Source organism: Lepidochelys kempii, chromosome 10 (assembly GCF_965140265.1).
Source record: "Lepidochelys kempii isolate rLepKem1 chromosome 10, rLepKem1.hap2, whole genome shotgun sequence".
Classification (NCBI taxonomy): Eukaryota; Metazoa; Chordata; order Testudines; family Cheloniidae; genus Lepidochelys; species Lepidochelys kempii.
The window spans coordinates 34,037,547-34,049,891 of NC_133265.1; positions in this window are offsets into that span (position 1 = coordinate 34,037,547).

Below are 12,345 nucleotides of genomic sequence, written 5' to 3' on the forward strand. Positions count from 1 at the left end.
CCCCAGCTCCATAGGGTGAGGGAGGTAAACAAGAGGAGAGGAATGCCATACCTGTTCTTCCCAAATTGTGCACAGTGGGAGGCAGTGCAGCCTAATGGATAGAGCATCAAACTAGCACTCAGGAAATTTGGGTCCGATACACAGCAGGCACAACGGCAGAGCTGGGAGACCTGGGCAAGTCACGTCCCCGCTCTGCGTCTCAGTTTCCCCACAAAATGAGGCTAACGCTACTGCCCTCTTTAGTAAAGCACTTTGATAATGAGGAGTGCTACAAAAGAGCTGTTATCAGCTGCTGTTGGTGATGATAACTTAAGGCCTGTCTACACTTAAAGTAGGGCTGCTGTAGTACTTCAGTGAAGACACTACCTATGCCAACAGAGGGGGTTCCCCTGTAGTCGTAGTTCATCTACCTTCCCCAGAGGTGGTAGCTAGCACTGTCTACACCAGGGATTTGGTGGGTTTAACTGCCTTACTCAGGAATGTGGATTTTTCATGCCCTTGAGCAATGTAGTTATACCAACCTAATTTCCTTATGTAGCCAGGCCAGAGAAACTGAGCCAGTTTCAATTTTCCATCTCATGTAAGAGGCCCCAGTCAGTGTATCCAGGGATTTAAGAGAAGATAAGGTACATACAATACTTCCCCTTGAGAGAGGGACACACAGTATTCCATACAAGTTAACGTACACAACATTATATATATATATATATATGAAAACTGTGAAAGACTTTGACACCAACTTTGAAATTCAGATTATCCTTGGACAAACCACTATACAATAATTTCCCCTTCTCTTCAGGTAAGCATCATCCCCAAGTAACAGATGGATAAACTGGGGCACGTCCGCTGGGTCTTGTGCGAAGCCATAAAGCTAATGGCAGAGTTAGGAATAATTCTTGTGATTTCTGACTCTCAGACAATGGCCCTGACCACTAGATCAGAGAAATACAGTTGGAATTGAATTGCTAGCAATGTTGTCAAAACAGTCTCCAGCTGTTAATACAGATGTCCAATTAATAATGCGGGAGCCAGGTGTTCCTCCCAAATTTTGTATTTTAACACAAACTCCAGTGGTAGGTCTTTTCTCCAGCAGTAGATACGTGTGTTTGGATTGGACTGTAATATTGTAGTAATGTTAGTGAAGCCAAGACTGGACACAGCAATAAAGCTATTCCACAGTAGCAACAGGTTACAGAAAGGAGCTCTTGGGGTAAGCAACTAACCTTGTAACAGAGGTGAATATGGACCAAATCAGTGGTGGTTAGACTCAGGCTTGGTTTACACTTAAAATTTGTAGCAGCATAGCTATGTTGATCAGGATGTGAAAAAAACACCTCTGACGACAGAGCCCCCTGAAAACCCCCAGTGTAGATGCAGCGAGACCCAAGAGTATTTCTGTCGGCATCACTGGCATTGTCCAGGGAGGTGGCATTCCTACAGCAGCAGACAAACTTGTCAGCGTAAACTGTGTCTAACTCCAGGACACCGCCAGCACCACCTCTGTAGCGTAGACATAGCCTGAGTCATATCAAACTTCTTGTGATGTAAACATCAAGTGTGAAAGCAAGAAGTAGGCCCACTGATGAAGGAAAAGGAACAGGTGGTGCCAGGGGCTGGTAAAACGTACTGAAACTTTGCAGACTCCCCCTGCAAATTAATAGTCTTAATTTCACATTGCTGCTCTGCAGATGGAAGGGAGGAGCCAAAGTTGGGGGAGGGGACAGGTCCAAGATGAGCCCAGCAGCAGGGGAGGTGGAGGCCAAAGGAAATTGACTAATCCTAGTCAGTTTCCTATTGCATCTAGTTCAGCTTTATGCAGAAACTGACTTAGCCGGTTTCCCTTTGTAATAATATAGCTCTGTGTGTAAGGAGTTTGATGCAGGAGAAAAACTGAACAATCCTAAACCCTGACCCTGCAAAGATTTATGCATAGTACATTCAAAAATCATGAAATTGGCTTAAATAAATAATACATTGTGGATACTTTTTATTTGCTTTCTGGGTTTTGAGCCTATAGCGGTCACATTTACAAGCTTTTCTCTGCAATCAGGAAAGTTAGAATTTTGAAGTGACAGCTGAGATTCTCTTAAAGCTGGTGCCTTAAGAAAAACAAAACAAAACTACCAAATATCACAAGAGTTGGTAATGTGTGCATGCTTAACTTTATGCATGGAGTAGCTCCAATGAAGTCAACAGAACCACTTACTGTGCATGAAGTTAAGCATGCTGACAAGTCTGTGTAGCAGGATCAGGGCCTAGGATTAGTCAGTTCCCTGCTGCAATCTCTTTAACATTGATCTTGGCAAAGAGGCAAGAAAGGGGAGGAAAGTGTAAAAAAAAAAAAAGATTTAAAGTGACAAATCAAGAAAAAGTAAAAACTGGAGTAGAGAAATACAAAGATAACAGGAGGGAATGATGTGGGAGAAAGACAAAAGAAGTGCAGAGACAAAAAATCCCAGGAAAAGGAAGAGAGCGAACAGTTGCTGTCACTACTGGTAGAGTACTGCCACTTTCTGTCCTGTTCAGCCTCAGGATAAGCAACAGAAAAGCAGTTGCCTAATTTCAGCCAATGGTGTCAGGTTATTATTCCTATAATATCAGATCAACTACTAAGAAGTTATTTATTCCAAAAAATCATTTTATGTATCTAAACAACTTCAGCATGTAGGGTAGCTAATCTTTAGAACAGCATCTCACTCCCTGTTACAGGCCAGCCAGTTCAATTCGTTCACAGTGGCTCAAATTCCAAGGTCTGTTCTCAAGAGTTTCAATGGGAGTTCTAAGTACAAATTAAGAACCCAAGGCCCATTGTTTAACAAGGTTTTGGGGACACTACTGGCTCACTCCGGAGACTGCTATTAAAGCCTGTCGCTAATAGGTTCTCAGTTCAAGGTCAGCCCAGGTAGGGAGTGACTGAGAGTGGTCACCTTCTAATGGCATTCACCCAGGCTGCTAAAGAGTTGGCAGGCCTCGGTCCAATTCCTAACACACAGATGTCCACAATAAAAAGCACACACCACTCCAAGGGGTATCCTTGTTGGTTGCCTCAGAGAGTCCAGTGATTGAGTGCCCCATGGAAACTGAGCTCCCCTGTCTGCCATAGCAGGAGTCCTCCAGGTGAGAGATGATGCACACTGGCAGATCTATAGGAACTTTCCCCACAGCAGCCTGTGAATTCCCTTTCAAAGGACCTTACCCCCATCTCTTGATAAATTGAAGAGGGTTCAGAGAAAAGCCATGAGAACAATTAAACAATCAGAAAACTGCCTGATAGCGATAGATTTAAGGAGCTCAGTCTCTTTAGCTTAACAAAGAGAAGGTTCAGGGTTGACTTGATCACAGTCTATAAGTACCTATGTGGGCAACAACTATTTAATAATAGGCTTTTCAATCTAGCAGAGAAAAATATAACATGATCCAATGGTTGAAAGTTGAAGCTAGATAATTCAGACCCAAAGTAAGGAGCCAATTTTTAACAGTGAAAGTAATTAACCATTGGAACAATTTACCAAGGGTTGGAGGATTCTCCATCCCTGACAATAGACTCATGGAAAAGGCCAGTGTCCTCACTGGAAATGATTCAACAGCAACCGAACTACAAAGGTTTTCTTAAGTAAAAATAAGAAATTCCCTGAAGGGTTTCTGGAGACAGCCTAAGCCACAAGAGCAGCACGGGAATCACCAGAGAACCCAGAGTGATTACAACATTTTCTTCCCATGTAACAATAGAAGATTAGACTATTTCTCAATTTGTGGGTACTTTTCGGTTGAGCATGAAAGGGCAGCGTGAGCAGCACTGGCAAGAGCTAGGCACCATGTGGGCAGCTGGTAAATACATTCTTTAAAGCTCAGGATGGTGGCAGCTGGGAATGAAGCTCCAGTCAGACCTATTAGCTATAGGGACGTGACGAGACATCAGAGTTCAACTTTGCCACCGGAGGGAGGTCTACATGGCAAACAGAAACCCACGGCAGCAAGTCTACAGATCTGGACTCGCTCTATGGCATTACAAGTAGTTGTGTGGATGTTTGGCTCAGGCCAGCCCTCTCCCTACGCTTCAGAGCTGTGTAGACGTTCGGCTTGGACTATTTTGAGCACCGGAGCCCGAGTCTCTAAACTCGCTGCCCTGAGTTTCTGCTTGCCATGTACGTGTCATCTGGCAGCCCAAAGAATGCTATCACAGTGGGGCATGCTAGCCCTGCCCAGCAGGTCTCTTACCCTCTGACCTGATTCCTGATCCCTGGTATTTTGTGGCTGCCCCAGCAGACTGGGATGATGTTGGCATTGCTACATTTCCACTTCCACAGTAGCCTGATGAAAACTCTGTTGTCCTTTGCTCGGAGGAAGCGCTTGGATCTTTCCAAAGAGCCCAGCTATCAAGTGAAGACATAAGAAAGCTACACTTGAGCATTTTGCACAGAAAACCATCTCTCTCTAGTGGCAAGCACATGTCAGCGTAAGCGGCTTGGAGAGCAGTTCCAGGTCCTTCCACCCCCATCCCACGTGGCCTCTTGGGCCTCCAGGCTCCTGGTCCTTTAGAACAAATCCTTAGAACAGGCACCGAGAGGGCATCAGTCAGTTGCTCCTCTCCTCACAGGCAGGGCCAGATGCAGCCCAATTAAATTGCAACAACTCACAGGTAGAGCCCCAGGAAGGACGTAATTGGGGGCGCAGTAAATGTTCTGCCAAGCTCTTTACATTTGATACCCTCTGCAGCTGTTCCCCTCATCCTCTTCAGCACTGCAGATTCACAGCGCAGACTGGGCAGGGCGAATGCTTCCTTAGTTAGGACATGGCAGGGGATCCAGAAGGTCACACGCCAGCCAAGCAGGGATAAAGGAGAGGGCCTGGAGACTATGTCCCATCACTGTGGCTTTCTACTCTCCCAGTGCTTACAAGTCAGCACAAGGCTAGGAGTGGCAGGGCAAGAGGGTCTTTACAGTATATAAAAGCACTGCACAAACCTGCAGAGAGTTCAGCAGCACGTCTGTGTATCTGGGCCAGTAGCTCCAGTCACGTTCCTTAGAACGTCCACAAGCAACAACATCCCCAAGCCAGTTGCCAGCAGCTCAGACAGGCCCCTCCAAACGTGCTACGAGCACAGCACCCACCTGGCCCTTTAGCTGTCAGAGGTGCTCTAGGGTCAAAACCTCGGACTAGCCCCCACATTTGGGTGTCAACTCCAACCCCTTCCATGCAGCTCTCTAAGGGGCCTTGATAGCCTTCTCCAGCCACAGGCTGGCCCACAGACACAGCTGCCCAACCCCAAAAGGCTCCTTAAGTTGAATCTCCTGCAGTGGTGCCCTTTTAAGAGAAGATGGAGAATGCTTTGCCGCTTGTTCTCCTTTCCCCTGCCCCAGATGCCCATTCCACCTGTCACTGGTGGCAAGCAGAGACAGCTGGTACCTTGGGAAAGTGCTGAGGCTGGCAGGCAGCTACCACCCCCAATGAAAATATTTCTGGCCCCAAATTAACCAATTACAGAATATGGGGCTCATCTGACTCCCGCTCCTCCTGAAAATGAGTCCACAGTCCCATCCTACTCCACTCCCAGACTTCCTACCTGGTGCAAGATCATGAGCCCCTGCCTCCCTCTCAACCCTGCCTCCGGCAGTCACAGACCCCTTTCAGCCCCATAGCTGGCTCACAAGCCCCCCTGCTCCCTCTTGCATCAGGCACAGACACCGTGAAATCACAGCCTGACCAGTTCCCCCAGCTGTTTCTCTGCACTGCACCTGCTCTTCAGAGGCTGGGGGTTGAAAAGGGAGTACGGGCTGCTCCCAGCACTACTCTAGCTTTCCACAGAGGAAGGCACTTGATATCTCTCCCTTGCTGTGCGGAAGGAACTTGGATCAGCCACCCCCTGCTCCCCATCCCAATGGGCGGGGGAGGGGAACAGCACCGCACCTGCTACAAAGGAGTGTGTTTGTTTAAAGTAATGACAGAAGGGGTGGGGCTTAGCCCCATTAACCCTTTGTTACCAGCTGCCACTGGTTGCTGGTAAATCAGGAGAGTCAGTCCAGCCCCAGCTCCTCAGCCAGGGCCTGTTTATAATGCTTATTGCCTCTGCCCCTTTGCGTAGAAGTGGCTGGGAGGAGCAGGTCTTTTGGTGCAGCCCCTCTAATCCCTCCCCTGGGGGCTGAGTGGCTGGGACCGATGGTCTTCTAGAGGCCTCCTTCTCTTGGCTTGGATCTGCTCTATCCCAATCTGCTCTCCCAGAATCTTTGCCAGGGAAGGATTGAAAGCCCCCAGGGGGCAGCCAGAAGCTAGTGAACACTGGCTATAGTCCAACAGTGCCCCCTCTTGGTAGCAGGCAAATCCTGCAAATCCTTGGTAACATGGGGAAGGACCCACTCCTGAACATCCCCCAGCACCAGGGTGAGACGCAGCTGGGAGAGGGGGGGAAAGTGAGACCTGCCAAAAACAACCTCCTGCAGCCTCCGTGACAGGAGGCCATGGCCTGGGGCCTGCAATCTGTGAACACCCCTCTCCCACAGCCCCAGGGAGACATGGAGAGAGGGCTGGGGGGGGAGAGGAGACGGAGAGAACGTTGCCCTCTTGCGACTGCCAGCCCACCACTTTGAGATGTAGCTACGGAGAGATGGGGTGCTGGAGACCTGATAACCTCCCTCCCCTAGCCATGGAGGGACTCCCCCAACAACCTCCCCCAAATGCAGGGTCCTGGGTTCACCCTATGAGGAGCTGGGTTTAACCCTTCTCAGCCCACACCCATGCGTATAGCCACATCTACCAGATGGCCAGGCTAGTCTTGTACGGGTATTAGTGCCGGCTTGTGTGCCATGTAGTAGCCGTGGCCATCCCAGGATCGTTCCTCTCTCTCCCCAGCAGCCATTGGGCCAGGAAAAGATAATACCTCCCCACCTTGTCTCTTTAGTGCTGGCTCCATGGCCCCAGAGACCAAATCCTTCGTTTCTCCATGTGGCCAAGCTTGCCCCCTACCCAGCCTGTACCCAGTCTGCTCAGCCCTGTCCTCATGTGAGCGGTGAATTCAGGCTCCAGGGTCCATCTGGTCCTTGGCCACTTCCTGCCGAAGAGGCCTTGAGCCAGTGGCCCGTCCTGCACACAAATAGCCCCTGGGACCAGGCCTGGCATTACAAGCTCAGTTGACGGAGGCCACAAACAGCCACTGGACGCATCGGACTTTTGGTCCCTTCCGGTTTGAAGTGGTGCTAGAGACAGGGAGGCAGCAGGACACCTGGGTCCCTGTGTGTCCACAGCACCCAGATTGCTTTCCTTCATCCAGTGGGTACTGTCTGTCCCCACAAGACACCGAAGGGGTTAAGCCGCTGGCAGGGTCAGTGGCCTGAGATCTTTGTGGTCTCTCACTCCTGCACCCAGGTGGAGGGCCGGGGGTTCTGGCTGTGTTAGTGCTCAGGACTCAGCCGTCCTGGACTCCCCACCCAGCAGGATTTCTGAGTGGAGTGAGAGCAGATGATCTCTGTTCTGGGTCTGTCCAGCTGCCAGGCAGGGGATGTGCAAGACTGTCACAGACCCTGTCCAAACGCTCAGCCTTGGAACCAGGTGCTCCTGGTTCACATCACCCGGGAAGTAAGTTGATGGCATCTCAGCCTGCAGGTCATGAGCACGTGCCCACCTCGAAGAACAAAAACCAGAATTTGTCAGAACTGGCAGCATGTGCCCAGAGGAGACCCCAGAACTGGAGGAGCAGGGGTGGGGACAGGGCAGGACTCAGCACTGGCAATTTTGTTTGTGTAGGGATGGAAGGGCAAAACTGGAGGAGCAGGGGCTGCAGGTTGGGACTGAGGGGCATTGGCAGCAGGCTGCATGGGGAACCTGGGAGTGGAATAGCAGGGGGCTGCAGGCTGGGACTGAGGGGCACTGGCAGAGCTGAAGGAAGCTGTCAAAGCACACTACACCTGGCCACAGCCAGTGTGGCCCTTGCTTTCATAAACAGCAAATTTGCACAGAACTAAAGCAACAACCTAGCCTGAGCCCAGCTCAGCCTTCAGGCCCTGCCCCATCATTCAGAAGGTGCCATTGCTTTACAGCCTTCCCAGAGGAGTGGTGTGGGTTTAGGGGGTGCTGCCCAGAGGAGGAGCATCCCAAGTGTGCCAAGGGCATGGGCAGGAGGGGATCAGCAGAACCAGGTGCCCCAGTGAATGGGTTCCAGCTCTCCCAGCATGGCCTTTCTCCCCCCTGTAGACCAAGGATTCCCACCAACTCCCTCTCCCTCGGCTCCCCGTTTCCCCAAAAAGGGATAATCTCCAACTAAGGGCGTTGAATTGGGGGCACTTTGGAGCCCACTGACTCATCCCCTGAAATTGGCCAGCAGGAGGTGGTGTTGTCTTCCTACCTGCCTAGGAGCTTAAGGAGCTGGGACTGAATCTGGGACTGCATCTGTGTGGGTCACTTGTTGGACAGCAGAGGGCACTGCAGATAGGCCGTCTGGGCTGGGCATTGGACTGAATCCCTGGCCCTGCAGAGCAAAAGGACAGGATCTCAGGGGCGGGGGGGAGGGCTTCCTCCAGCTGCTGGTGTCATGCCGCAGACCACTTGTGCTGGGTGTCCCGTGTTGGCACTGCCCTGCTCAGGCTGTGTGGTGCTGTCTGGCTCTGGCAGGCCTGGCCCTTTTCTGGGGGTGGTTTTCATGCCTTCCTGAGCACACAGGGAGTCCCCCCGCCCCTTTCCCCCATGTTGTTTCTCTGCTGGGCCTGCCAAGCAGTGGCCTGTGCTGGCAGGAAGCTGTGAGCTCTCCCACCAGGAATTCAGTCCTCCAGATGTTGGAGAACCAGCAACAGCACATGGCTGCTTTGCAGCAAATCAGCCGCATTCCAAAGACGAACACGCAGACAGAGCCCCCGCTCCCCCCCCACCACACACACACAAGCAAGGCATGCCAGGGCTGGCTGGGTATGGGACTCAGCATCCAGGCCAGACCCAGAGGCTCCACCTCCACCCCGGGGTCCCCTTCATCCAACATGGGTGATTTAAAGTGGGAGAGGAGCGAAAAACCCCTGCAGGCAGGCACGTGACTTCATCTGGCCACAGGGTCACTGGCTCCTAAATAGCCAGGCCTAAGAGAGCCCCCTTCCTGTCCAGCCCTGGCAGAGGCCTCATCATGACCCGCCAGAGGGAGCCCCTTCCTGCTGGCACTCTCCGATTTTGACAGTGGTTGTTTGGCTGCTCTCCCATGGGGATGGGCAGGGCCAGGAACAGGGCAAACCCAGTCCTCTGCAGGGCTGATTCTCCCCTGCCTGGTGCACTCCCCCCAATGCAAAGCGGGTGCACTGTGCCCACAGGGCTGGGTACAGTGCAGCACCTGCCTTCCTTGTGCACCCCCTGGTGGCTAAGTGCCTGGTACTACAACCCCTTAGGAGACTCCCCAGCAATGCACTGACTCTGGGGAGGGTGGCAACAGCTGAGCCGCCAAAATGGTTAGTGAGTGGGCCAAGCATCAGGGAACTTCCACCCCAAGGAGGGAACCAGATGACCTTTGGGCTGGGCAGGATGGGACCACTGAGCCTCATGGGAACCATGTGGAGCTGCAGCTGCTAATTGGAGCTCATTGGCGGGGCCTGAATTCACATTGCCAGGACCCAGACCCCACGGATGCCAGGGAGGGGAGGGTGGCCCTCATCAAGGCAGAATCAGTTGGATCTGGGTCCTGCTGTCTGACGAAGCCCCCTTGTTATCCAGCTCAGACCTCTGCCATAGCCTCCATAGCCAGCACCACCCTCCCTGCCATTGCCAGTAGAGGAAGGCCCGCAGGGACTGAGCTGCTCCCCGCTCCAGGAAAGGGGGTGGGGGTCCCTCCAAGAAAGTGCGCAGTGGGCTGAGGGAGCTTGGCGCTGCCCCATTCTGTGCCTAGAGGCCTTCAGCTTCCAGGGCTGTTAAAGCAGCTTCTGCCACCGCAAACCATTGTCTGCCCAAACCGCTGGAGAGAGAGCTGGATTCTCTGGACTGAGCATTCGGTGCCAGTTGCCCTGTCTGGAGCCAGGGCACACTGAGAAATGCATTGGAAAAGCTGTTTGCTTTCCCATCTAGCTGCTGCATCCGAGGAAATGGGCCAGCGGTCAGAGCACAGGAATCAGGAATTCTCGTCCCAGCTCCCGGCAGCCACAGGCCAGTGGCTGAGGACCAGATTCATCACTGCTCTAACTCCACTGATGCCCCACCCTTCCAAGTCCCCATCGGTAGAACCAGTGGGAGGGCTTTAACCTAAAAGAGCTTTAGCATACATTGGTAACAGTGAAATGAGGTGCAAGTTTTTAACAGTGAGGGTTGTTAACCACTGGAACAATTCACCAAGGCTCATGAGAGATTCACCACCACTGACAACTTTTAACTCAAGATGGGCTGTTGTAATGCTCCTTCTGTGACTCCAGATCAGGGTACTAACCTCAGGGCAGACTGCCACAAACCAGGGCACAGCCCCCACATGGGCTGTGAGTTCTGTACTTATGTTTCACCAACCAATTATCAAGTGTCAACCCCCCTGGTGCTATCACAGCCTAAACCTGGAGTCACAGGGGTCCTCTGACTTATCTCACCATCCAGGTGAACCCACCTGTGTGATAGATGGTCCTTGACACCCAGGATCACAGCAATGGTCAGGTTACTCCCAGTCCCGAAAGACCAGTCACTTACTCCAGGTCAATTGCACCTTAGATCTCACACCACAGACAACACTTGTAGCCAATTCTATGATAAACTATCTAAAGCTATCTGATATAGGAGAAGGATATGAGAGAGTTAGGTACAAGGTAAAGCAGGTAAACGTCCATACACACAAATGAGTTACAATCTTACATTTCAGAAAGTAATAGAAGCTTCTATAATCTCTATGTGCCCTTTAGGGCTAACCCAAGCAACGCAGCTGGGCATCTTTTGCTTATGCCTAGAACACCTTGCCCTGGAGTCCAAGCAGAATAGAGGATCTGTATCCCCCTCCTGAGATGTGCGCCGAGCTGCAAACTCAGCTGAGGGAAGGAATCCACTTGCAGGACTCATCTCCACGGTGGATGGGAGGGGGAGAGCTTTACCATCCCACGATAGTCCGCCTGCTGTTGACGGACTTTTCCTGTTGGGTAGGACATGACACCTGCTGTTGGAGATCAGTCCCAGAGGCTCACAGTATAAGCACTCGGTAGGGGATACAGGTGTTTTGAGGGAGATTAATGCTGGCAGCGGCTCACAAGCATTCCATAAACATTAAACACACTCTCTGAATCTCATTCCCTGTTTTAACCATGCTAGCGCACCGGGGAGCCAGAGGGCTTCCAGCTCTGCATTTGTCAGTGTTCCCTTGATATGTGGGGACCTTGGCATGAGCTGGCACCTGGTCTGCCAGTGTCACAGGTGGCTGTCTAAAAGATCTGCTCTAGGAATTACTTTGGTGAAGTTGTGTGGCCTGTGTTCGACAGGAGACCAGACCGGATGAGCCCGGTTGTCCGTTCTGGCCTTGGAATCGAGGACTCCCTGGACTGTCAGTGTGAGAGGCACATGGGCGTGATTCTCTATTGCTGCACAGCTGGCCTGCAGCTTCCCAATGTGGCGCTCACACCCAGCAGCTCCCATTCTAGCCCCTTGTGGATTGATTCTGTGTCTTTGCTCTCATTCTATGTAGAGCAACAAAGAGCACTGGGGCTGCAGGCTCTGGGCACCCTGCAAAGTATGTAAAGTGACATCAAGTAGCAGCTTCCCACAGCTCACCCCTCTGAATACAAACAGCTCCCAACACCCGGGCCAATGCTACAGTCTCTGCCAGCTCCCCTTGACGAGCAGTGGAGACCGGACAGAGCCCACTAGCCCATGGCTGCTACCTGATTAAACACTGCCAGCTCCGGCAGTAAAATGCTCGGGTAAAATGCTGGCTAGCATGTCCGAAGCTGTCGTCTGGACTAGGCTCCCCTAGGCTACAATGTGGCCAGCCAGTCTAGCTTGAGACAAGTGAGCCTGCATCACCAGGGGCTCCTCAGCCAAGCTAGGCTACCTTGCCCATGCCAGTCCGAGTGAAAAATCACACCCTTTGTGCCTGTCAAGACAGGGCCTTGGACCCGACCAGCAGTTGCTCAGTGCCTAAATGGGAGCAGATGGGTACCTTGAAGTCAGTATGACCTAGTGAGTAGAGCACTGGCCTGGGACTCAGGAGACCTGGATTCTATTCCCAGCTCATGCCTCAGTTTTCCTACCTGCATGCACAGGTGCAAACTTCTGCTCATGCCGGTGGGTGCTCGACCCCCCTCTGCCCCTCCTGGCCCTACCTCGACTCCACCCCTGCCCCACTACCATTCCAATGCCTTCCCCAAAGTCCCCGCCCCGACTCTGCCCCCTCCCTGCCCCTATTTCAACTCCTTCCCAAAA